The sequence below is a fragment of the Stenella coeruleoalba genome (assembly GCF_951394435.1).
Source record: "Stenella coeruleoalba genome assembly, chromosome: 3".
NCBI classification, from domain to species: domain Eukaryota; kingdom Metazoa; phylum Chordata; class Mammalia; order Artiodactyla; family Delphinidae; genus Stenella; species Stenella coeruleoalba.
Window position 1 is genome coordinate 78,374,622 of NC_137148.1, and position 27,958 is coordinate 78,402,579.

The 27,958-nt window shown below is 35.1% G+C and overlaps 1 long non-coding RNA gene across 1 annotated transcript in view; it reads left to right on the forward strand.

The window, feature by feature from the left end:
* Positions 1-27,958, forward strand: part of LOC307184397 — a 202,367-nt gene that overhangs the window by 88,939 nt on the left and 85,470 nt on the right. Inside the window, exon 3 of the long non-coding RNA XR_013827719.1 lies at positions 12,878-12,993. This is a non-coding gene — a long non-coding RNA (uncharacterized lncRNA). The remainder of the gene's footprint in view (positions 1-12,877; positions 12,994-27,958) is intronic.

Here is a 27,958-nt window from a genome sequence, read left to right on the forward strand (position 1 = left end):
CAAGAACATGGTATATCTCTCCATCTGTTGGTATCATCTTTAATTTCTTTCATCAGTGTCTTATAGTTTTCTGCATACAGGTCTTTTGTCTCCCTAGGTGGGTTTATTCCTAGGTATTTTATTCTTTTTGTTGCAGTGGTAAATGGGAGTGTTTCCTTAATTTCTCTTTCAGATTTTTCATCATTAGTGTATAGGAATGCAAGAGATTTCTGTGCATTAATTTTGTATCCTGCAAATTTACCAAATTCATTGATTAGCTCTAATAGTTTTCTGGTGACATCTTTAGGATTCTCTGTGTATAGTATCATATCATCTGCAAACAGTGTCAGTTTTACTTCTTTTCCAATTTGTATTCCTTTTATTTCTTTTTCTTCTCTGATTTCTGTGGCTAGGGCTTCCAAAACTATGTTGAATAATAGTGGTGAGAGTGGACATCCTTGTCTTGTTCCTGATCTTAGAGGAAATGCTTTCAGTTTTTCACCATTGAGAATGATGTTTGCTGTGGTTTTGTCGTATATGGCCTTTATTATGTTGAGGTAGGTTCCCTCTATGCCCACTTTCTGGAGAGTTTTTATCATCACTGGGTGTTGAATTTTGTCAAAAGCTTTTTCTGCATCTATTGAGGTGATCATATGGTTTTTCTTCTTCAGTTTGTTAAGATGGTGTATCACATTGATTGATTTGCATATATTGAAGAATCCTTGCATCCCTGGGATAAATCCCACTTGATCATGGTGTATGATCCTTTTAATGTGTTGTTGGATTCTATTTGCTAGTATTTTGTTGAGAATTTTTGCATCTATATTCATCAGTGATATTGGTCTGTAATTTTCTTTTTTTGTAGTATCTTTGTCTGGTTTTGGTATCAGGGTGATGGTGGGAGTGTTCCTTCCTCTGCAACTTTTGGAAGGGTTTGAGAAGGATGGGTGTTAGCTCTTCTCTAAATGTTTGATCGAATTCACCTGTGAAGCCATCTGGTCCTGGATTTTGTTTGTTGGAAGATTTTTAATCACAGTTTCGATTTCATTACTTGTGATTGGTCTGTTCATATTTTCTATTTCTTCCTTGTTCAGTCTTGGAAGGTTATACCTTTCTAAGAATTTGTCCATTTCTTCCATGTTGTCCATTTTATTGGCATAGAATTGCTTGTAGTAGTCTCTTAGGATGCTTTGTATTTCTGTGGTGTCTTTTGTAACTTCTCCCTTTTCATTTCTAATTTTATTGATTTGAGTCCTCTCCCTCTTTTTCTTGATGAGCCTGGCTAATGGTTTATCGATTTTGTTTATCTTCTCAAAGAACCAGCTTTTAGTTTTATTGATCTTTGCTATTGTTTTCTTTGTTTCTATTTCATTTATTTCTGTTCTGATCTTTATGATTTCTTTCCTTCTACTAACTTTGGGTTTTGTTTGTTCTTCTTTCTCTAGTTCCTTTAGGTGTAAGGTTAGATTGTTTATGTGAGTTTTTTTTGTTTCTTGAGGTAGGCTTGTATAGCTATAAACTTCCCTCTTAGAACTGCTTTTGCTGCATCCCATAGGTTTTGGATTGTCGTGTTGTCATTGTCATTTGTCTCTAGGTATTTTTTGATTTCCTCTTTGATTTCTTCAGTGATCTGTTGGTTATTTAGTAATGTATTGTTTAGCCTCCATGTATTTGTGTTTTTTACGTTTTTTCCCCTGTAATTCATTTCCAATCTCATAGTGTTGTGGTCAGAAAAGATGCTTGATATGATTTTAATTTTCTTACATTTACTGAGGCTTGATTTGTGACCCAAGAGGTGATCTATCCTGGAGAATGTTCTGTGCACACTTGAGAAGAAAGTGTAATCTGCTGTTTTGGGATGGAGTGTCCTATAAATATCAGTTAAATCTATCTGGTCTATTGTGTCATTTAAAGCTTCTGTTTCCTTATTTATTTTCATTTTGGATAATCTGTACATTGGTGTAAGTGAGGTGTTATAGTCCCCCACTATTATTGTGTTACTGTTGATTCCTCTTTTTGAACTTTTAATTCTATTTAATTTTAAATAATTTAAATTTAATTCAAATGGCCACATGTGTTAGTGGCTACAGTATGGGACAGGGCACTCCTAGGTAGTTCTCAACTGGGATTCTAAAAGAGAATTAAACCCTAATGCTCATGGCACACACTATTTCTGATGAATTAACTTACCTCCTGTTCATCTAGAATGGTACTAGCTGTTTATCATTATTAGGAGAATTAGGAAAATGTAACTCAAATTATGTTTTGTAATGTTTCATTCTCTCACAGCACTCAGTTGAGAAGGGCTGTCCTAGGAAGTTTCCTTATTTCCCTTTTCAGTCAGTACCACCCTAATGTCAACCACAATTCTTTTGTTTATCTTCATTTATTATTCTTGCTTGTTCTTTGACTTCGTATAGATGGAAATATACAGTGCATTTTCTTTTGTGATGGTCTTCTGTCACCCAATATAATGTTGTATGTGTCAATAGTACATTCCTTTATATTGATATGTATCATGTAATATGTATATTGTGTCAGCTTACCAAAATTTATTTACCCATTCTCCAAATGTGTCCATTTAAGTTCTCAAATTCATTGGCATAAAATTTTTCATGACATCTGTTTGTTATCTTTTAAATGTCTATAGTATCTGTAATGATGCCATTCTTTAATTTTTGGCAGTATACCTAATTGGTCTTGCTAAGACCTTATCAATTTTATTAAAGAAACAACTGACGTTCTTGATTTTCTCTGTTTTTTATATTTTAGTTATTTCTGCTTTCATTTTTATTATTCTCTTGTTTTACTTATTTTTTAAACTAAAACCCATTAAAACTAAGTCTAGTATTCCTCCTGACTTTTAATTTTTGTATAAATTCTTAGCTATGTTTGAAATACCAGTTCTTTGCATTTTAAAAATTGATTCTGCAGACATTCATTGAGCTTCTGTCTATTCCATGAAAGGTACTGGGATAAGCAACAGTGAAAAAGATGAATGTAGTTCTAGTCCTTTTGCATTCACAATTCTATTGAGCATGTAGATATGGGAAAAGAAATGGCAAGGATGATAAGTACCATGACAGAGAATTTCAGGGAAACCTGGAAGTTTATAATAGGGGACTTACACAGACTGGGGATTTGGGAAAAGTATCCTGACCTCAGACACAAGTGTAGCTAGGAGTTAGTTAGAGGAAGGAGGAGGAGATAGGAGAAGACTCCAAACAGGAGTAACAGCTTGTACAAGACACTAGAGTGCGAAGGAGCATGGTATGGTTGAGCAACGAAGGAAGGCCAGTATGGATAGAATGTGGAAATGGGAAGGAAAGCAGATTGGGGTGAAACTTTAGGAGACAGGGAAAAATCATGTAGTGTTTTAGGCCATGTGGATGATTTTAGCTTTATCTTAACTAAGGGTAGTGGGAAATCATTGAAGATATATAAGCTGAGGAAGTACATGTAGTTTACGTTTCACAAATGTCCACTCTGGTTACTGTGGTTGTGTGTTGGGTATAGACAGAAGGCCAAATATTGATGAATAAAGACTAAATGGGAAACAACTGTAGGTGAGACATGATGTGATATGGATTACAGTAGGTTCAAAATTCCATTCTGGGATTCCGGCTTGCCCCAGTAACTAGTTCCTGTTAAAATAAAACTCAAAATGATGTAATACCATGACTATTATAAAATATTTTCTTTGAGCTGACACTCCTTTAGAGCAAGATGTACTTGGCAGTCTATTTCTTTCATCTTATAAGTGTTGAATATAAAGGGCTAAAATATGAGAATAACACTTTTATTCCATATTGTGACAAGTTAGACTGGGGTGACTGTAGAATATGGGTCACCTATAAAATTCAGCTTTACAAGTTTGACTTTTATGTGTGAAGAATACTTCTGAAATACAAAGAAGAAGAAAAACAAATTCTATTCTGTGATGACAACTTCAATTGCATAATTTTTCTGAGAGCTTCACTTTTATATGAAATTTTAATATTTAAAGTTGAAAAGGAAAGTTTTCAGTGTTTCAAGCCTTTAATAAAAATAGTTTTTTCAAATAAGTTTTGAATGTGAATTTAAGCATTAACGTAATTTTTAAATTTTCAAAATTTAATAATTATACTGGCACAAAATTCAGTTATTCACGCATATACCTTAGGTGTCTATATTCATCTGTCTGTCTGTCTACTATCTATGCACCTATCTACCTATGTGCCATCTACCTTAAAAAGTTGTCAAAAAGCTTGTCATTAATGATTATTTAATAATGTGCTGGGAAGAAATAAGATTTCGGCAAAATAGTTACATTTTAAAGTTGTTTTAATTTGATTTTTTGTGACTAACAATTTTTTTGACTTGTTCTTTTAAATAGAAAACTTATAAGTATTGAATACCATTTGAATGACTATTTTTTCCTTTCTGAATATCAACTGGGAATATCTAGCTCAGTTTTATTTAGAAAAAGTGGAAGTTAAGTAGATTAATTTTCAGTGGAATTTATCATCAGGAATAAATTAAAGCATAGAGTGAATGGTCAGTTTAGATTGGTCCTCTGTACTGAGGTAGCTTTGATCAGACTTCCAGATTTCATTTATATTGTCAACTTTTAAAAAATTTAGGTGCAGTTAATTAAACTAGTTATATTTTTCAGTCCATGGCTTATTCTTCTCATTCATTCATACAGAGCTTCCTTCCTTTCTCTCTCTTATCTCTCACACCTCATTTTCATTTTCCCCTCTTTGGAAACTATTTTAATCTTTTAAATCCATATATTTTAATTTAAATACATCCCTCCAAAGCATACTGTTTTATATGCATATATTCTTAATTTAATGAGTAGTATTATATTCTACTTTTTGTTTTATTTCTTTTTACAACCGAGACTTCTTTTTTGATATTATTCATGTTGCTACTTGTACATCTAATGTAGCTTCTAACTGCTGCGTGCTATTCCATGGTGTGTGTAAGATACTTGGAAGGACTTAAAGAGCAAGCATGGTTAACATTACCTCAATTAAACATTCTGTTCAATAAAGAACTTTTTAGACAACAATTAACTAACTGAAAGTGGAAAGATATTTGCAAAATCTAATAGCAACATGCAAGTGACTCTTGCAAATCAACTAGAAAAATTCACCCCAGGAAAAAGATCAAAATAGATAAACATGAAATCTAAAGAAGAGCAAACTTATAAAACTAAGATGCATGTAACAAAAATTCACCCCAGGAAAAAGATCAAAATAGATAAACATGAAATTTAAAGAAGAGCAAACTTATAAAACTAAGATGCATGTAACAAAATAATGAGTAATATAAGCAATGCAAATGAAAGCAACATTGAGCAATGACCTTAAATCCTTAGACTGGCAAACATTAAAAGATGGGTAATAGTAACTGAGATATGAAAGCATAAGAGCACTATTGCACTCCAATGCAGCATGGCTTATTCAGATGAAGTACAAGTGTACCCTATAAACCCATCATTCTACTTCTGTGTACATATCTCAGGAGAATTGAGAGGACATGCATGGAAATTTTCTCTGTAGAAACGTTGATGGAGGCAAGAGTTGGAAGCAGCCTGGATGTCTGTCACCTGGACAGGGATAGATGAACCTGGATGCACATCACTGGATGGGTGGGTATGTGGAGCATATGGGTATTCAAATGCCAGCCATCATAAAGGAGTGCTGTGATACTTAAAAGAGTTTGTATTTTTTTTTTACTTTAAATTTGAAGTCACTAGAAGGGCTCATGAGCCACTTAAGAAAATGAAAGTGCTAAATGTGGAATTAAAAAAAACAAAATCAAAAAACCAAATTCATAGATACAGAGAACAGGTTAGTTATCGCCAGAGGTGGTAGGTGGGAGGTTGGGCAAAATGGGTGAAGGGGGTCAAAAGGTACAAACTTCCAGTTATAAAATACATAATCATGGGTGTAACATATAGCATGGTGACTATAGTTGATAATACTATATTGCATATTTGAAAGTTGCTAAGAGATCTTAAAAAAAAAGAATTGTGATGGATGTTACCTAGACTTATTGTGATGATCATTTTGCAATATATACAAATACTGAGTCATTATGTTGTACATCTGAAACTAATATAACTAATGTTATATGTCAATTATATATCCATTAAAAAAAGAAAGAAAATGAAAGTGCAACTTCACCAAATTTTTAAAGGCTGAAGGCTAGAGGATAAGGGCATGGTTAAGGACTCCAGGAATCTGCCCCTTATCTTCAAATAATTTCTAAATTAAAAAAATACATGCAGGGCTTCCCTGGTGGTGCAGGGGTTAAGAATCCGCCTGCCATTGCAGGGGACATAGGTTCGAGCCCTGGTCTAGGAAGATCCCGCATGCTGTGGAACAACTAAGCCCATGCACCACAACTACTGAGCTTGTGCTCTAGAGCCTACGAGCCGCAACTACTGAGCCTATGTGCTGTAACTACTGAAGCCTGGGCGCCTAGAGCCCATGCTCCGCAACAAGAGAAGCCACCGCAATGAGAAGCCTGCGCGCTGCAACAGAGTAGCCTCTGCTTGCCGCAACTAGAGAAAGCCCGCCTGCAGCAACGAAGACCCAACGCAGCCAAAAAAAAAATAATAAATTTTTAAAAAAAGAGAGAGAAAAAAATACATGCAGAGCACTTAATAAAGTCCACTAGTGTTAAAAGAATTACAACTAAAAATTCAGTCTTCTGTATTTCTTTTTATTATCAAAACATCCCTCCCTGTGGCAACCACTTTCAACTCTTTTGTGTATTTTTAAATATTTCCCTCCATATTTTAAAATTATGTACTTATACTGCTCTCTCTTAATACATTAATTTCATATATTTATTTAAACTTGAATATGCTATTTCAGCTTTTCTATTTCAAGGATTTGTGCTATATTGCAACCCGCTTTTCCCAGTTTATAATATGATTGTGTATTATAATTTTTGGTTACATTCATATTTAGAGTTTTTATTCTTATGATGTTTTACATATTGTTCTCTGCTGAGTCAATTAGTGTACTATGATAATGAAATTGGATGCATTTGGCTAATTATAGAGAACTTGACTACACTGTGCCTTAAAAAATAGGGATTCAGTTTTACTTAGGTAATAAGTCCAGTGATAGAATGTTCAGTGCTGATATACAGGCTACACTATACCATTAGAGACATAAATTCCATTCTGACTTTCCAGTTCTTCTCATGTGGCTTTTATATCATGCAGGTCACGTCTAGGTTGCAAGACACATGCTTTATTTCTAGGATCTCATCTATATTCAGGCAGGAAGAAAAGGAAAGGAAAAGGGCAGAAGCCATATGCTTGCTACATCTTCTTATGTTTTCTAGAAGCTCCACTTAACAATGACTTACGTCTCATTAGCCAGAGCATCATCACATGGTCCCCCTTTCTGCTGGATATTGGCCTTCTTCAATTGGTCCTTTCATTTTCTTTTCTCTCCTTTTGTTCATCTCCTTTCTTTTTGTTCTAATTTCCAAGAAGTCTTCTAAATTTTATTTTTTTGAACATGCTATTTTTTTCTATTTTTTCTGTCTTATTTTTGATTTATAAGAATTTGTTTTTGTGCTTTCTTTGTGGTTTGTTTTTTTTTTAAATAGTCATCCATATCTTATCACATTGATACAATTTTTTCTCTGAGGATATTGAAGCTTCTTTGAAGCTTGCTGCTGCACTTCGTGTTGTTTGCACTTCCTCAGGATTCCCCTGTTTGTTTGTTTGTTTTTTTGCGGTATGCGGGTCTCTCACTGTTGTGGCCTCTCCCTCTGCGGAGCGCGGGCTCAACGGCCATGGCACACGGGCCCAGCCGCTCCGCGGCATGTGGGATCTTCCCGGACCGGGGCACGAACCCGTGTCCCCTGCATCGGCGGGTGGACTCTCAACCACTGCGCCACCAGGGAAGCCCAGGATTCCCCTGTTTTAACTGCTTCTTTAGGTTTTCTTAAATATCCTTAAGTATGAGGTACTAAATAAGCTATTGGGTATATTGGGTACATGGGTGGGGTTTTTTGATTGATGGGCTTCATTATTAGGTAACTTTCTTTTATTGGAAGGCTCTACAATATCAGTAATTTAGATATCTGTAAAGCTACTTAGATTCTCTAAAGGAGGATTCTTCAGTAGTCTGCTTGGTAGTATAAGCCTGGTTGCTGGCTTTCAGGAAGCTGGTAAGACAAGATAGCTGTAGGTTACAGTGTTCACTAAGCATACTTTCATTTAATATCGTGTTTTCAGTCTTGTACTTTACACCACTCCTTCCTCCCCTCACCCCCACTACCCACCATGGTGCCTGGTGTCTCTGAATCTGTTGCCTCTCTGGTTCAGTAGGTACAGAAAAGACTGGCTGATTTTTGCTCATCTCTTTTTTTGTGATTTGATTGCTGTATTTCATTCCTTAGTTTCATAGGCTCTTAAACATTTTTTGACAACAGATAACCCAGTCCATAATCTATCTATACATATTTCTGAAATAAAAGTTTTATAAAACAATACTTCATATGCATGGTACACTCTGATATTTTCTCTTTTTCTTCCAATGCAATAAAGTGTTGTGAACCATTAAATTGATTTCACAAACCCTAATGCATCAAAACTTGCAGTTGAAGACTTTGCTTTGGAAGAATAAGCCATTTTTTTTGTCTTGATTGTCACTCCCTTAACCACTGACACCCAGAACTGACTTCTCACTTAGTACTTTTCTTTGTTTCTACCTTGATCATTAAGTCCACCCATCTCTATGCCCCCATCATCTTATACCTGGTACCTTGCTAACTGGTCTCCCTGACTACAGTCTCCTTTCTCCAATTCACTTTAAGTATGTCTCTCTTATTCTCTACTCTTATAATACATAACATTTAGCATGTTGCTTTTGAAATCAGTTTTTTAAAAAAATTTTTCCAAAGCTTTATTGAAATCCTATTACCTGTCTGCAGACAGAAGGAAACAAAGTCGTTTTATGCTCAAACTCACCATCCAGTGGTTAATATAGCACAGCTGAAGAACAATGCAAACCAAATGTCCTAAGTGTTGCAATACTGAGAGAAAGATGTAAGTGATCTGTTGTCAATCCGAAATCAGTTTTTAACAAATGCTTTCTGAAGGACTGAAAGCTTAAATTACCTAGCGATTTTTTTCAATAAGAGAATTATATAAGATAGTCCTCAGAATTTTCCGAATTTGATTCTAATCTACTTCACCAGTCTTCTCACCTGCTAAATGAGATAATGCCTGCCAAATATTATGTGTTAGCTAGAATATCTAACCATCATTATTATCCTTACATACTCTCCATTTGAACTATTGATATGTTTACTCTGCCCATGGTGTGCTTCCTTGAAGTACAGATCTGTCCTTTTTCTCAGTTTGTCTAAATTTTTAGCTTTGCATTGAATTTTCTTCCTTTGTAAGGCATTCCTGACCATTCCATCTCTTCCTCACCTCTTCTACATTTGGACTTTTTAATTGCTAATTGTTTGAATCTCTCATGTCTTTGTGAATGCTAACTTTTTATTATACAGTGCTTTCTATAGAATGTGCTGTGGAACGATTTTCCATGGATATAGGGGTTTAAATGCTATGTAAAAGCAAGCAAGCAAACAAATACACAAACCAAGGAAGAAAGAAAGATAGAAAGAAAAATAGAAGAAGAAAGGAAAAGAAGAAAACAGTATTTTATGGCAAAATAAATTTGAGGAATTTATGAGTTAAAGTTAAAGAGAACTTTTCTCGACTGCAAAACTTCTTTATGAACACTACAAGTCTCCGAAAGGTAGAAATTATACATAGGATTCCCCAAACATCAGTCTAAAAGACTATATATCCTTTTTTGATCATAGCAATCTTCTAGGACTAGGATACTTTAGAAAGCACTTTGTGTAAATGCTGTCATAGGGCATTATCATTTCACACATACCTACTTCCTTAGTTCCCCTTCACAACATCTATGTGTATTAAATACTGTTACGTTTCCAGTTTAACAAATGAAGAAACTGAGACTTAAAAGAGGCTTAATCATCTGCCTGAAATCACAAAGCCTCTAAGAGGCAGCACTAACATTTGAGCACTAACATAGGCAGCTAGCTAGCATAGCTAGCACTAACTTCTAGCTCCAGAGTCCAGCCTTAGCCTCAAGTGTTCGTCAGAGCAAGGACTTTCGGTGACCTCTCCTACTTGCAAAAGCGGGACTGCTGGGTAGATTCAATGACATAGGAGATGTAAATTATGTAGCTCTCAAAAGAGATTAGCTCCTTCCACCTTCATCTTTGTTCTTGCCGTTTAACATGGTATTTAATTATTATTTTTTTAAAAAACATGAATATCTAATTTCCTTAAATAGATATCCTTTTTTAAAAAATCGTTTTTAGATTCTATACATTTTTTAAGTGATAGAAGAAGGGCTTTTGTTTTATTTTATTTATTTATTTTATAGAATTTATTTATTTTTGGCTGCATTGGGTCTTCATTGCTGCACGCGGGCTTTCTCTAGTTGCAGCGAGTGGGGGCTACTCTTCGTTGTGGTGCGTGGGCTTCTCACTGTGGTGGCTTCTCTTGTTGTAGAGCACAGGCTCTAGGCACGTGGGCTTCAGTAGTTGTGACATGCAGGCTCAGTAGTTGTAGCACATGGGCTTAGTTGCTCCGCGGCATGTGGGAACTTCCTGGACCAGGGCTCGAATCAGTGTTTCCTACACTGGCAGGTGGAGTCTTAATGACTGCGCCACCAGAGAACTCCCCTTAAATAGATATCCTTTATTGAAGAGAAGATTTTATATCCCTTTTCAAGTCTTTATAAAACCAAATGCAGTGCTTTTTAGTTGAATGTAGAATTTAGAGCTCACTAATTACTTGTTATAATAAATGGATATTTGAAGATTGTTGAATTTTAAGATGTTGCTATTGATATAGGTTATTATTTGGGTATTATAAATATGGTTGAAAATATCAGATTTGCAAAAATTTTTTACATGGCCTGTATTTATTGGTTATGATTTGAGAGAGTAAAACACAGATTAGAGTATCACTGTGCAAATTCTGAGGTAAATTAGATTTTACAAGACTTTCTCTGTAATTCTAAAATGTTAATTTAAAATAGTATTTACTATAATTCATAGTAAATGAATAATAAAGCACACTTGACTGGCCTCCCAACTTTTGAGGATAGGGTTATCATTGTCTCATAAAAGGATGCGATCATGCTTTATTATTAAAAACAGATTTATAGGTCTGGATTACATCTTGATTCTCTAACTTAATTTTACTCAAATTCAATCTTTCAGTGCGGCATTCTTGGCCCTTCGAAATATGGTTCAGTGTGCCTTTTAAATTATATTTTCACATTCTTCTTTACTCACTGCTACAAGCTCTGGCTCATTATTCTCTAACCACATCCTCTCCTTTCTTTCTAGCTCTGGTTGTGTTGGTTCTTTTCTCCATTGAAATCATGTGTATTTTACCAGGACTTTCTTAAATTTTATCTTCTCAAGACTTTCTTAATTCTTTCACCTGTTTTTTGAGTTGTAATAATTGAAGTTGAATTCATATAACAATTTTATGTCAATGTACCAATATTATTCTGTTATATATTATAGCAATATTATTCTGTGATATATATTCCATTTCTTCCTCCCATCTCCCACTCTCCACCTACTCTCTGACCCTATGCTCTCAGACTCTTAAAGCAAGAGATGAGAACAATAAATGAATCATATTGGTCTTCATATAATAATAATAACAGCAACAATAATAATGATGTCTGAAAATTTTAACTATTTACTAGAGGTAGATACTGTTGTATGTGCTGTGATATAATATTTCTTTAGTCTATACAGATTACAATGACATCAGTAATATTTTTACTCCGTTTTATAGATGAAGAAACTCAGATTAGAGGTTACTTACCCCAAGGTCATATAGTGGTGGGGCCAGCAATTGACCACAAGTACTAGGATTCCAGAGCGTGGATTCAGAATCACTACACAGTCATCTGCTATGCTGACAATAGTAGAAGCTCAATAATTTTTTTAACTGAATTTACATTTTCAAAGAAATATATGTTTATATGTCAAAGTTTGATGCATCATGGTTAGTCTGTTTAGCACATGTACTTTCTTCAGAAAGATGCATTTAAAGGATGTCCACAGTATCTTTTTATGAAATATGGCTTTTATGAGAGTGACACTCCATGTAAGATTAGACAATATGATTTGAAAAATAAAGGATTTAAATCAGTTGATTATTATACCACTTGAATAAATGACTTCAAATCTAAGTTAATAACTTTTCTCATTATGAAGCATTATTCTGTGTGAAAATTATCGGTGGTGCATATTCTTACTGCTTATTAAAACTGACTACTTTTCGGTTTATCTTTTGCAGAATAATCTGAGGTTATCCTCTTGTCCGTTTACTCCAGGCCAGGGAGGGAAAATAGATTTCATTTCAAGGATCATCTTTGTTTATTCAATTAATAGTAGCTGTCTGGAGCACTGAGTTGAGAAGGGTTCTGAATCTTTGCCCAGCTCAAGAAAGAGTGATACGATCAGTTAGGAATATCTTATATAAACATGTGGCTGGGAAAGATAGCACAGTGCCTGCCACACTTGCCATTTCTGCTGTAGGCTGTTGTCTTTCAGTGTTACAGATATATGTTGAAGTGTAAATGAATTTTGATATTAAGTAAAACTTAATAAAGAAATGCCTGGAATACAAAGAGTGATTTGTTCCCAGCTAGATATTTTGGAATAGGTCACTCTTTATATTAGCTTGTAATGTGCAGATTTTTAGCATTATCTCTGTTAATGTTTCTGTCATCATGATATTATGACCTACACATTCCTATTCTACATCATAGATCTTGGCACTATTTTCTTATCCTTCTTTAAGGTACTGCTTGAAGAACTTTCAACCACTCTTGGTGATGCCAAGGATACATTTTGCTAAAACAGTAATTATGCTTCTGGACCCTTGCCTGGTAAAATGGAAAACATGTAAAACATTTGGTAAGTTTATTAAATTACCATGCAGCCTTTTCCTCAGTTTTTCCTTTTGTATCTACAAAATGGGGTAGTCAGTAAAGGTATTGGATTAGAACGTTCACATTCTGTTTGTCCATAATCTTACTTGCTGTTTCCTGGCTCCCTTCAGGTAATACTTCTGCGTCTTCATGGTCTTTCCTACATTAAATCTAACAGTAATTACCCCTAAAGTCACTTCACACCTACAGACTTTGATTTTTGTTAAGGATGTTGTTCGTGTTTTGAGTCTTTTCTCTTTGGTCTCATTTAAATTATATGACAATTCAACTTGAATATAAAGATAAATGATTACCTCTATTTTTGGAAGTATATACATTGTTTATGCTTATTATAGACTAAATTATATTTCATTTTCAAATTATACAGCTAATTTGGGTTTTGTTGGAGATACTACAAACCTAAAATGTGCCACGGATCTCTCGTTACATGTGTTTCCTCATGGAGATTTTCATCCACATCAACTCATGTCTTTACCTACTATCGTCCCATTGACAGAGAACTGCACAGGAATCTCTAACAAGTGATAAACACCTTTAGAAAGATTTGCCACTTTAATGTCTAAATAACTTTAAGAAACTAAGCTGTAACACTGTTGCTCATGATATAAATTTGTTTTTCACCTAGGGTAATAAAAATTTCAGTAAGTATTCTGTCACACAGATAGCTATCATCCTCATCCTACATTCCACTTCACATATATGTATATATACATATAATTATGTATGTGGAATTAACTTTGTAACAAAAAAGTTATTCCGTTTTGTAATCAGGGTTCTTAGTTGCGGGCGCTTGGACTCACTCTAGCTAGTTTAAACAGAAAGGGATTTATTCAGGGTTATTAACGACCTCACAGGATCATTGGGAGAGCTGAAGTAACAATCAAAAGAACTTAACTGCTAAGGGAACCTGCTGGGATATTCAACAGGTCAAATGCCCCAGGTTCTTTAATAGGTACATTATAAGGAGAAGAAAGGGATGAAGGAGGAACCTATAGATTAACAGAGATTTAAGAGAAACAGTGAAATTTTAAAAGGGGCCAAGATTAAACTGTGGTGTCTAGGGATGCATAATTTTCGAAGACAAACTGAGGCATAGTAAAATTTTTAAGAATTTATTTGAGCAAAAATCCATTCTAATCAGGCAACACCAGACTGGAAGCAGTTAGTAGAGCTCCACCAACAGGAGCTCAGGGGAGAGACTTTCTTTATAGAGAAAATGTGAAAGCAAAGTAAGGAGATTATTGATTGGCTACAGCTTAAAGCCTGGCTGTTTGTGACTGGTTGTCCCTAGGTTTCAATTTTGTAAACTTGGGCCACTTACAGGCTTACATTTTGGTTTGGTTACTTATGTAGGCCATGGCATTAGAGTCACTTCAATCTAATTTTCTCCTTGTTTAATTAAACAGTACTTAGGTGATAAAACTATAATGAAACAGAAGGCAGTGGTTGTTACAATCATCAGGATTGTAGTTATATCTGGGGGAGTGGGGGACTTGTTATTGTGCTGGGTTATGTGGAAGGGCTTATGGATGCCTTGCGAAATTCTATTTTATGATCTGGATAGTAGTTATAAGTGAGTTCACCTTAAAATAACTCATTAAGTTATTTATTCTCTGTTTTTTTATATATGTGTTTTATTTTAAAATAAAGAATTTGAAAATATAATTCAAAACAAATAACATATCAATAACATGTCAGTAGTATCACCTTCTTATAAGAGAGAGATTACTTTTTAAAAGATGCTGTGTTGCACATACCATGTTTTTACTGGGTGAGTTATATTGGAGAACTTTTACATTTGAGTCATACCTAAAAGCTATTTTAACATTAATGTACAACACCAATATACACAGACTAATATACTGCAAATCTTTGCTTGGACAAAAAACAAATACATATATTCTTCTTCTAATCAAGGTGGGAAACATTAAATGCAAATGAACTGAAATTTTAAATATATAGTGAATATGAATGACTATAAAGATTATTGATATTCAAGAGCAGGAAATCTTGGCTCAGGTAAAGTGACCTGAATCCTAATGTTTGTTTCTTTGTACCTTTTAGGTGTGGCTAGATAACTCACATAGTAATTGATTTAGATTTAAAATAAACATTATAATGAAACAGTTTTTTCTGTTTGTCCCATATTTCTTTCCTTCCTCCTCTGGTAACCACCCTCTTCAGGGGACCTGGCCGTCCTCTACTCCCATTCTCATGAGTTTGCGATGGCCGTACCCTTCCTATTGATCAAGGATCAGCCCAGCAACAGGCATATAACTCAGAGTGGACCAGCCAGAAGCCTTCTCTGGAATTTTATAAATTGACTTTCAAAAGGAGGAGATCTCTCTCTCTCTTTCTCTGCTCTGTGGTCATTTGATGGGTTGATTTGTGTCTAGGGAGGGGAGTTTGCTAATGCTCTAAGAGAAGTGCTTCTGATATCTGGAGAGATAGGGAAGCTGTAAGGTCTAGAAGCATCATTTGAGGTTCCATTTGCATGCATATATATATATATATATATATGATGAATGATGCAAGATTTGCTAATGACAGATAGAAGGTATTTACTTTGAAGTTAATTTTATTTCAAGTTTTACTTTTGGAAATTAAGCATCTTTAATTATTAGAAAGGAAAAAACTAGTTGTTATACCCGAGGAGCCCAGTCTACACATGGACCTGAATTAGATGATGAGATTCTGGACTTTGAGCTGATTCTGTGATGGGATGAGAATTTGCGGACTCTAGGAGGGGATGAATGTGTTTTGCATGTGAGAGGGATGTGAATCAGTGGGGCCCAGAGGGCAAACTCCGGTAGGCAACTTTTAAAATGTCTCCCCTGTCTCCTGGTATTCATGTGCTCCTGTAACCCCTTCCTTTTGAGTGTAGGCTAGACCCAGTGACTCTTGTAAAGAACAGTATGTGGAAAAAGTGATGGACTGTCACTTCCTAGGTTAGTTTACAGTAGACTGTGACTTCTGTCTTGCTTACTCTCTCTTCAAAATTATTTTCAACTTTCCCTCGTGGTAATAGTTTTGCTATATATTGGTCTTGTGCTGATATTTAGTGAAAGATGGGATTTACCACTTGCTTTGGGCTACATTCTCAAACAACCTGACTTGAGGAAGACTGGCCTCACCTGCCAGGTGTGCTTGGGGTCACAACAGGCTTCATCCTACATGGGCCTTGAACTGTCCCTTGTGGACTGCCTTAATCAGAAACATACAAGAAGGGGAACTCTGGAAATGTCAATCAGCCTAGGCAAGTTGACATTGCAAAGCCCAGCATATAGTTCATTTATGAGTGACAGGATAAATGCATGATTTTTTCTTTTAATTTACCAATTTTCAAGGTAATGAATTGTTTCCTTATTATCCCCTGAAGTTAATAATTGTTTTTTAAATTAGCTTTTTATTTTAGAACAGTTTTAGATTTATAGATAACTTGTGAAGTTATTACAGAGTTCCCACATATCCACTCAATTTCTCTCATTAATATTTTACATCAGTATGGTACATTTGGTATAATTAATGAATGAATATTGACATATTAAATAAAGTGCATACTTTATTCACATTTCTTTTTGGTTTTTTTTCTGTTTGTTTCCTTTTCTTTCTTGTTTCATATCGCATTCAGAATACTACATTATGTTTAGTCATAAGTCTTCTTAGGTTCCTCTTGGCTGTGACGGTTTCGAAGATTTTAATGACTTTTAATGATCTTGTTTTGAGAAGTACTGGCCAAATATTTTGTGAAATGAACATTAGTTGGGATTTGTAATATTTTTTTCTTATGATTTGATTTGGGTTATGTGTTTTTGGGAGCAAGATCACAGAGGTAAAGTGCCATTTTCATCAAGTCATACTTGGGTACGTATTATCTACATGACATAATAACAATGTGTCCATTGTCGATGTGGACCTTGCTATCTGGCTCAGGTAGTGTTTGTTGGGCTTCTGCATTGTAAAGTTACTCTTTCCTCCTCTTTCCATATTGTATTCCTTGGTAGGAAGTTACTATGCGCAGTCCACGCTTGACAGGGGAGTTATGCTTCACCTCTTGGAGGGTGGAGTATCTGCATAAATGATTTGGAATTCTGCATGGGAGATATGTTTATTCTTTCCCACTTCTTTATTTATTTAATTATTTACTTAGATCAGATATGAAATAATGAATATTTATTTTATACTTTGGTTATAATACAATACTACTTTATTTTATATTTCAAATTGTTCCAGCTTTGGTCATTGGGAGCTCAAGTCGACTCCTGTGTCCCTTTGAGATAGCTGTGTGTGTATGTGTATGAGAGCACTTCCATACTTTCTGGCACTACAAGAGCTATAGGCTCATCTTGTATAGTTCTTGCCCCAGTGCTAGAACCAGCCATTACCCCCAGGAGTCCTGGTTCTTTTTATTGGAGAATGGTATTAGAAACCTGTATCTGGGGCTAGGTGTGCTGTTGCAGCTGGGGTATCATTGCTTCTAAGCCCTCTCCGCTGATAGAGCAAAGACATATATGTGTGTATACTAAGCTGTGTGTGTACACATATCTATAAGAGATCTTTTTGTATAATCACTTATATTTATATTAAACTAAACACCAGTTCATGCTGATGTCTCAGACTGTAATCCACTACCACATGGCTCTTCTAGACCCCTGCTCTTGCTTATCTGTAACCTACCACTCTAACAATGAGAAACCTGGTTTCTTCCATTCACCATCCATTTACTTAATTGTTCTACTCCAGTATGCATGCATAGCAGTATTAGTATTGTTATCCCATCCCTCTTGGGATATCACTTTATCAACTAGAACACAAATGCTTACATACAATTTCTTTTGCCCCTAATTTTATAGACTCCACTCATTTTCAAAATTACTTAAGTCAGCACCTTCCCCCCAACCCCCTTCGGTAAGTTGTTTCACACATTTGTAATGTAGTTAGGTTCTTTTGTCAAGGTTCGCTCTTTGTGTTGAATAGTTCAAATGGGTTTAACAAATGTTTAATGTCTTGTATTCACTATTACAATATCATACAGAATAGTTTCACCTATATAACCTTCTTTACCGACTTGTATCTCTGGAAACCACTGATGTGATTATCATCTCTGCAGTTTTGTCTTTTCCAGGTTGTCATATAAATAGAATCATAATGTATGTGGTCTTTTTGGACTGGCTTCTTTCAAACAGCAGTACACATTTAAGGTTCATCTGTGACTTTTCATGGCTTATTAGCTCATCTCTCTTTATCACTAAATAATATTTCATTGTATATATGTACCAGGACTTTTTATATGCATTCACTTATTTTCACTTATTGAAAAAAATCTTGGTTGCTTACAGTTTTTGGTGATTATGAATTAAACTGATATACATATGTGCACATTTTTGTGTGAATGTGTTTTCAAATCAGTTGGATAAATACCTAGGGGTGTAATTGCTGGATTATGTGATAATACTGTGTTTAGCTTTTTAAAAAAATTAGTTATAATGGATATGTAACATTATATTTGTTCCAGGAGTACAACATAATGATTTGATATTTGTATGTATTGTGACACGATCACCACAATAAGTCTAGTTAACATCTATCACCATACATAGTCACAAATTTTTTTTCTTGTGATGAAAACTTTTTAAGATCTACTCTCTTAGCAACTTTCAAATACACAAAAATACAGTACTGTTAACCATAGTCACCATGCTATACATTACGTCCCCATGACTTATTTTATAGTAGAAAGTTTGTACTTTTCAATACCCTTCACCCATTTCCCCAACCCCCTTACCGTATCTCTTCTGGCAACCATCAGTCTGTTCTCTGTATCCATGAGCTCTTTTTTGTTTGTTTTAGATTCCACATGTAAGTGAGATTATAGAGTATTTGTATTTCTCTGTTCAACTTATTTCCTTTAGCATAATGTTCTCAAGGTCCATCCATGTTGTCCCAAATGGCACAATTTCCTTCGTTTTCATGGCAGAATAATATTCCAGTGTGTGTGTGTGTGTGTGTGTGTGTGTGTACACACACACACACACACACACACATATATATATATGTATGTATATGTAGTTTTTTATCCATTCATCCATCAATGCACATTAGGTTGCTTCCATATCTTGACTGTTGTAAATAATGAGCAAAGTGATTCAGTTGTGTGTGTGTGTATGTGTGTGTGTGTGTATATATATATATATAAAATATATATATTCTTTTTTATACTCTTTTCCATTATAGTTTATCATAGGATATTGAATATAGTTCACTGTGCTATTCAGTAGGCCCTTGTTGTTTATCCATTCTATATATGAGTTTGCATCTGCTAACCCCAAACTCCCACTCCATCCCTCCCCCACCCCCCTAAACCATGACATTTTTAATGATAGTCTATACAGGGGAAAAGTTTGAATCACTGACTTCCAGGTCCATGGTAGAGTAAAATGGCATTTTTATATAAAATTTCCCAGATATTATATAGCAGGGCATTCTGAGATTATTACTACCTTCTTAGAGAATTCTACTGGAATTAATTTATCGGGAATTTTTAATAAAATTTTATTTTTTCTAAGTAATTTTTATTGGGTAGCATAAAATTTCTTACTCTTCAGGTTTCAAAAACATTTTAGATAGAAAATATGGAGAATAACATGTTGACATGAAAAAAGAAAAGGGCATTTCTAGTTTCCATTGTGTCAAGTGGGTGACCTTTTGAATCTGAACTAAAACAAATTGGGAATGACAGCTTTGAATTTTCACTGATCTCTCCTGAAAAACATGATTGCAAATTGTATCTTAGCAGAAGTGTTTTTTTAAAATAATGAATTATTCATGAAAAATCACTTTATCTCATTGTACACCTGCTGAGAAGGTTTTGCATTACCTATTAAAGTGTATGCAAAAGCTGTGCAATTAAACCTTCAAAATCAGATTCATTTTGCTTTGCTAATGCCTTATAATGCATCATAGGAAGGGTAATGACAAACATGTATTTATATTCATAGAATATTAAAAATATACTTAGTACTTGAAAAGGTCATAGAAAAGATCAAAGAATGACTTGCTGTGGCATTTAGCCAGAGGTTGAGGTGGTGAGGGACACATCTCTCTCTCTCTCTTTTTTTTTATGATTAATGCTCTTGTCCATTGCATTTGTACTCTTAATATTATTTAGAATTAGTTCATACCTCTGCATACACGTTTTACAGTGCTTCCACTGATAATAGCCTACAGAAGTAATCACAGAAGGTAGGCTTTCACATTGCCTATTCATGAGATGTCTGGCTCTAGTGGGTATCTCATTAGTTGATTAAAAAGGTAGAAGTGGGATCTCATGGCCAGGAGTTTAAATACTGAACAATTTTATTTTGAGGACTCCACACCCTCAAAAGACCTTAGTTTAAAGATCAAAGCAGTTAAAATGCAGATGAAGTTCTACTATAAAATATATTCCTACAAAATTCTCATTCATAAATATATTTCTGTTGTACTGAGGGTAATATATGTTGATTCAAAACCTTACATATTTCTTTTATTTATTGGGCTTGTGTAACAAATTATTTCTCTGGTGCCTGTCCATATAATAGTTATATTTTTATACATGGGCTTCCATTTTATTTGCATTATAGATATTCATTCACTTATTAACTCTTTATTTATTCATTTTTAATCATTCCTTCATTTATTCAAAAGTAGTTATCATGTATATATTATGTTTTAATTATTGCGCTAGGTTCTAGTGGGCAGGAATGAAAGTGGGTCCCTACCTTTAAGAAGTTCAAGGTTAGTGGAAGAGACAGACATGTAAATTTACAGTTATATTGCAGTTGGATAAGTGCTATGATTGATTTGTGCCCAAGGTGCTTTGGGATCTTAAAAGTGAGGTACCTAACACCTCCAGGTTTTGGAGGATTGCCAGTAAAGACTCTCTAGGTAAAGTTTCGGTTGAGGGTATCTTGAAAGGTGAGAATAAGTTAGCTTCATGATAAGCAGGAGGAGGGTATTTTAAGGAGAGAAGACAACATTCATAGAGGCAGGAAACAGCATGTCACGTTCAGGAAACTGCTTGCATCGTGCCAGTGGGGTTATGGTGGGAGATATGATCAGGGGTCAGATTATGGTACTCTTGAACTCTTGTCTTTAGTGGATCGGTCAGCCATTGGAGACTTTAAACTGGCAGATGATGATCAGAATTGTAGTCTTAAAAGGTCATTCTAGAGCAAGTGGGGGGTTAGATTGGAGGAGAGATTTAAGGTAGGAAATTATTATAGTAGTCAAAATTGGGTATGGTAATCCCCCAAATTAGATCAACAGCAGGAAGGATAATGAGGAGGGGAAACATTTGAAACTTATTTGGAAGTAGAACCAACAGGACATAATGACCAATTAGGTTTATGAGATAAAGGATCCAGGAATGACTTAAAACTATTTGGCAAGGTAGATGGTCGTTTCTTTCCAGATGAGATATACAGAAGGAGGAACAGGCAATAGCTGAGGTATGCTAAGTTTTGGTCAAGCATTTGGGTTGTACCATAAAATAACAGTGAACTCATCAACAAATTACAAGAGTGGAAAGAACATTGTATTTTGAGGAGACCTGGGAATTATTCCTAGTTCTTGAAAAAGCTGAATGCATAAACTTGTATGCCATTTGAATGCTCTGAGCCTCAACTCAGAAAAAACCTTCAGCTGCAAAAAAAAAAAAAAAAAAAAAAAAAAGGGAGGTTGGGCTATGTGGTCTCTAGAAATATTTCAACACTAGAATTTTGATTATGGAAAATTTCCATACCAACAGTCTCAATTAAATAGATCTTTTCTCCAAAATAACCATCTAGGAAGCAATAACACATGAGAATTTTAGGAACCAAGAGGAGAAGGCATTAAGGGAGTATTTGACTCTCTGTATGGTAGACTTTTCTTTTACTGGTTTTAAGCAAATTTTTAAAATTACCAATTCACTATAGAAAAGGAAGATGATTTCATCTTTATCTCTTAAGAATGCAGTGTTAGGGCTTCCCTGGTGGCGCAGTGGTTGAGAGTCCGCCTGCCGATGCAGGGGACACGGATTCGTGCCCCGGTCCAGGAAGATCCCACATGCCGCGAAGCGGATGGACCCGTGAGCCATGGCCGCTGAGCCTGCGCGTCCGGCGCCTGTGCTCCGCAACGGGAGAGGCTACAACAGTGAGAGGCCCGCGTACAGGAAAAAAAAAAAAAAAAAGAATGCAATGTTATAACGGTGATTAGTTTTACCAAACTTTAATTAACAATAAATTTAGAAATCTAGAAATAAAAACTAGACAAATTTCTTGCTATAACACTGAAAGAAAAATTAAAATATGTTTAGTTTTATACCTGTATTCAACTTTTAGAGAAATTAGATCAAAGTATTGGCATAAGAAGTATAAAGTCCTGATATTTAAATAAAAGTATATTTTACTATTCTTTATCACTTCTAATTAATTAGTACTTAGATATTTCTAAGTACTGGGCAAATTTTTCTGACCATTCCATCCCGTCCTCCGTTTTTTCATATCTAGGTCTACTGCTTTAGTGTGCCCTATATTCTGTTGTAACACATCACCCATTGCTTTAGGCTTTCTTGGCCACTGCCCTTACTAGATTATGAGATCCTTGAAGGCAGCAGCTTTGTCTTCTATCATCTCTATTTACCCAAAACCTACTATCCTACTGGCACACAGTGAGTGCTTACTAAGTATTGGCCGAATAAGTGAATAAATAAGTGAATGAATGGATCTTCCAAAGAAGACTTGGTGCATATGTTCTTATTTCACTCCTTTGGCAAAGATTCTTCAACAATCCTAGGAAGGCTACTTGGGATGATGGTGAAATAGTGTAACCAGCAGCACCATCTTTATATTGATCACATTTAGCTCTTCCTATCCCTCAGTTCAGATGACTAGGAATTTTGATTCTGTCAGTAATTTTCTCAATTGAGAGAGGGAATCAGATCAACTTGATTAAAGTTACATCTTTATAAAACAGGTAATATTACTGACCTGCTACATACCCATAAATGGCAGGTTTTTCTTTTACTTCTGAGGTTCACAATAGATTATAAACATATACACTATCAAATTACTTTATTTTAGGTTGATATTATCTTCTAGTTCTTTGTAACTGAAGGCTTCAGTGTTGTAATTTCATATCAAGATTTGGGTACACAAGGCACATCAATAAATAATGGAGTTGTTAACTAAATTTAATAATGCTGTCTCTTGCCTTTTTTATATTATTACTGCTCTGCTAGTTCAGCTCCTTATTAACTCTCATTTCAACAATCACAATAGCTTCCCCACTGAATCCACTGCCCCTTGTCTCTTCCATAGGAAGTCTGTCCTTACTGACTGCCAGAGTGATCTCAGCATACATAAGACACAGCAGTATACTCAGAGTATCTCTGCTCAAAAACATTCCTCTTCCGGGTTCTTATAAAATAAACACTCCTTAGCTTTGTACAAAGAAAACCAGGTCTGGATTAGGATCCAAATCCAGCTTACCTGTATAGCCTCTGGTTCTATTATATATTGTAAAATCAGTCAAATTAGAGTCTCTGAATTACTTAAACATGAGCAGCACTTCACTCATGGTATTTTTTAATTTTAGCTTGGCAATTCCTTTTTTCCACTCTGTCAAAATTCAAATCCCTGCTCAATGCCACAGTACCTGAAAAATATTTTTTGGCTGATTGGCTGATTCATCTATTAAGCTTCTCTTATTCTTTCAGTAAAATGTATCTTCTCCTCATTGGTGTATTCATGATGCTTGGATGTGATATGCTAATCAGTCTGTTACAATACAAATGATTATAGACATTTAACTCTTTTGCTAGGCTTTAAGCTCCCTGGGAACTGACCTTTGTCTTGATGACTTTTGGGTGCACAATGGCATTAAGAGAGGATATATACATACAGCTCCTGGAGTGGAGGCAGAGCCTCTTGGTCTACCTTCCATGATGTGAGATTTCAATTTCAGAAAATATTGCTATTGTTTGTTTTCCCATGGGCCTGGTTGAATCAGTCAATTCATAGTACCCAAACTCACCAGAGAAGGTTTGATAAGTTATAGGGCTAGCTTATTAGTTTGTATGGAGATATACTTTGTCTGATATCTGGGGCCTCACCTTCTAGATGCAAAGGAAATTGGAAAATGAAATTAGTAACCAGAAGGATGCTCTAAAAAACAGGAGCAAAGGATTTGTGATGGCTCGGGGGAATATTTCATTCAGCCTATGGGAAAGCTTGAAGAAATTATTTACTCTGGTATCGAATATAGCTATCTAGTGGCTGAACAGTTTTTCTCCCAGAAGCAAAATCCCTAGCATTATACAGACCATGATAGACACAAACTTTTCTTCTTTGCTCATGTTGGTTTTTTTTCCTAGATTCTACAGTTCTTTTATTTTAACAAGATAACAATTATCTCAGACACGTTATGGTAAAATTGGTAGCTGCTTCATTCTCTTTTTATATTAGTGAATTGACTCATATTGGAGTTGAGGGGCATATTTGTTAAGGTGACTGACTCTTGGAGATAGGCCAGACTTCTTGCTGGAGATCTGGGGTCCCTGTGGTCTCATTTGCAAACATATTCTCAGAAAATCAAAGTTTGTTATTTCTGGAGATGACTATATTCATCTGTTTCATATTGGATCTTCTTTTGCATCTCAGACGGTGATCCCTGATTCTTGACTGTACCCACTGTGAGGCTTTTAGACTGTACCCACTGTGAGGCTTTTATCTTTCCATACCCCCATGGCTCATGGCCCATGAGTTGTGTCTTATACGCCACGGTTATTGAAGAGTCATAAATATACTACTACTAGTTGGTTTATATTTTGAAACAATGAAATAATTACATATAGGTAAAAATATGAAAACGAAATATGCACTGGTATTTAAACCAACTTTATATGATTTTTCTGAAAGAAGGAAATCATATAGAAGGAATTCTGGGGTAGACCCAGGAATAACTTTCAGCACATTCCTTTTGGCCATATGTGTCACAAAGTTATTGTGCAATTAAGTACAAAATTTCTGACTGCTGGAAAGGTTTCCTTAACCTTCCCTTACTGAATCAGTATGAATTTGTTTATGCTTATTTGTAACACCCTCATTGTATGTACTTATTATATTCTCTTGAGCTTTTTGAAACTGTTAAAGGATTTTTGAAGTTGAAGTAGAAGGCACCCTTTTTCTCTTGTAACTTTAAAAGGATATAATTATTGCTGATTTGCTTGAAACTAGTTAACATATAATAAGTACGAGTTTGTTTTTACTTATAGTTTGATCAGGAATATCAGTAGTAACATAAAATAAAGTAGAGAAAACCCCTTGAGGCATTTAATGTATCCACACTATAAAGCACAGCCTAATGAAAGAAAAACAAACAAACAAACTTACATTCCCATCTGTTAAAACCTCAAGTTTATCTACATATAATGAAACAAAAACATCCTGTCTTACTTGACACATGTCACAGCTGTATGTTGATTCATTTGGAATGGACAGCATTTCTGAGGCTTAGGCTCCTGATAGAGGATGCCCTTCTTCTACCCTTAATGAGAAACCACAGGATGCAATTCTAAAGGCCTTAGAATTGACATGACAGGGCATGGAACAACAGATGGTCCCTTAGGCAGACTAATCCTATGTTATTTAATACCAAAAGCAAAACTGTCAACTGTTTCAGGGAAAACATAGAGCCCGGAACCAAAGAATTGATGAGTAAACATGAAAGAAATTGATTTCGAAATATTTAGTTTGAAGTGTATTTTCATTTTTCATTCTAAACACACATTGTTACTGATTTGGAATTCTAAACCACTGTTTGGATTTTAAGAATAAGTTCTTTGGAAATTTCTGGAAAGAAAACTCTCTCAGGAGACCTTTAACTAACAATTTTAAATGAACCAAAAATAATTGTAATAGATTAGTGTGGGTTATTGTTTGAGTATTAGTGTATGTGAGCAACAGGTCAAAAGAAGCAACCTCTTCAGAAATTTAATAAATGCATTCGGAACCTATGGCATTTTCACAGAGTTTGACATAAATACATACATATATATATATGGTAGGTTCATCCTGGACTTTCTGTAAGGGAGTTTAATTACTTATTTGAGAATCTCATTATACTCATAATGTTATAGTGAGATTCCACAGTGAGATATATTTGTTCTTTACAATAGAAGTTCTGCTTTTCATTAAGATTTCCTTTTTAATATAAAACTACTCACAAAATTTAGATAAAAGGAATACATGTTCCTTATAGAAAATATGAGTGCTATTTATATCTTCCAATATCTTCTAATCCTACTCCCCAGAAATTATTACTATTGCCAGTAAGATGAATAGAGGGAGATCTATATAGTTTTGGGGTCATCAGCATTTATGTATTGGATGAAACCCTGCGTGTGATTGAAATCAGCCACATGGACTATCTAGCATAAGAAGAGTAGAAAGGCCCGAGCCAAAGTGAGCACACACTTACTGAGCTGTAGGTGAAGGAGACGGAGCCTAGAAAAACACTGCTGAAGAGTGGCCTGAAAGGAAGGCTGAAAAATCATTGAATAGTTGGATTCATGAAAATCAAGGATGAAGAGAGTTTCAAGCAGTGGTTACTAATGTCAGATATGATGGAAGTGTCAAACTGTGTACAGACGAAAACATTGCAGTTTAATTTGGGAACTAGGAGGTCATTAGTGAGAAATTCCATTGGAAATGGATTGGAAGCTGATGGTCATGGGTTGAGAATGGAAAAAATAGAGAAAGCTACTAGTAGAATGATCTGAGAATCTTGACTATAGAAAGAAAGAGGAATGGAGGCAGCTAGAAGTCAAGGAAACATTTTGTAGGATGGGAGAGACTTGTACATGAGGTAGAGAGAAGTAGAGGATAGAGGAGAGTATGAAACTAGTGAAGTACAGTCTGAGAGGAGGAAGGTAAAGATTTATTCTGGAGCAAAGAAGATGGGTTGAAATACAGATAAAGATGAAAAAGTACAGTCGACTCTCTGTATCTATAGGTTCTGCATCTGTGGACACAGAGGGTTTGAGCAGTTGCAGATTTTGATATCCCTGGTGGGTCCTGGAACCAGTCCCCTTCGAATACTGAGGGATGACTGCACAAGTAAGGACACTTTTGCTGCAGAGACTAAAAAAAAATTCTTTTAAATGGTAAGGACCTTGCATTTCAAGACTTAAATACATTCATAAATATTTTAACCTGAGGGACATGAGAGAGATGTCTGACCAGGGACAGTTAAAAAATGTGTCATCCCTGATTGGTGACCCAGATGACTTTGGAGACCCTGGCTTTGTTGTGAAACAAGTCATTAGGGTTGTGTATTTTGTCCTGTTGTACCTAGGAGCCTGACTGTAGGAACTGAAACACAAATCTTTGAATTTATTCAGGCTTAGGGTGGAGTGGAATGTAGTAATGGGAAATGATGGATCATGGTCTATAGGCTGTTCTGGAAAGGAAATGAAAAAAGTTGAATGAGTGTAGAAAAAAAAAAGAAAGTAAAGGGAGATCAAGGGACTGGAGGATGTTGATGATGTGGAAAGACACTTGTAATGAAAGTAAGGTAATGAGAGAGTTAAATAATGAGATATTTGGCCCACAAAAAAGATAAATAAGTTTGTGATTCCAGAAGCGGGACTGTTCTAGGTGTGTAACATGGGTGAGGACTGCTGAAGTGGAAGAAAGTCAAAGTTCCATAAATTGGCATAAACTTTGATTTCTAATAGAAAAAGTCCATGAAAGTTAAAGAGGATTTATTTACAAAACTCTGTGCTATACATTATCTTTTGTATTTCAAATTAGGGTACCCCCTTTAAAGGGAAAGAGAATAAATTCACCTGTTGCTGATTGCTTAAGAGGAGGTACTTATTTACTATTGTATATTGTGTTATTAGTGCC